We start from the raw sequence: 551 nt of genomic DNA, 5'->3' as shown, positions 1-551 counted from the left end.
ACCAACGAATAGTGGGATCGACCGTCACATTATAACGCCCTCACGGCTGAAAGGGCGAGCATGTTTGGTGGGAAGGGGATTCGAACTCGCGACCCTCAGATTGCGAGTCGAGAGCCCTAACCACCTGGCCATGCCGGGCCAATAATAGTATTTAAGATTACTTTAACAAGACCATTCTTCATTATCTTAAATTTCCTTACCTTCGTGAACAACGGAATTTCTCTTGACTGCAGGTTAGGAGCAAGTTACTTATACCTAGAATTACCACAAAATAAAAAAATAGGTGAATTCTTTTTTCAATAACCCTTTTTTAAGCGGAAATATATTTATAGAACAGTTCAATATGAAATAAATTTATCAATTTGGCTTCTCAAAATGTTGAAAACAACGTTCAATCACAGCAAATATTGAAAGCTCATATTTTTGTAAAAGCTATTTGGAATCATTATTTGACAGGTTTCGTTCCTTTAAGTAAACCTGACAATGGAAGTGTAAACATAACTCGAATTGATATGAGAATATCCAATACATTCACATTTTAAATAACTAAA

This window comes from Limulus polyphemus, unplaced genomic scaffold, assembly GCF_000517525.1.
Source record: "Limulus polyphemus unplaced genomic scaffold, Limulus_polyphemus-2.1.2 Scaffold5262, whole genome shotgun sequence".
Lineage (NCBI taxonomy): Eukaryota > Metazoa > Arthropoda > Merostomata > Xiphosura > Limulidae > Limulus > Limulus polyphemus.
The sequence above is the reverse complement of the archived record's forward strand: the minus strand, read 5'-3'. Positions refer to the sequence as shown.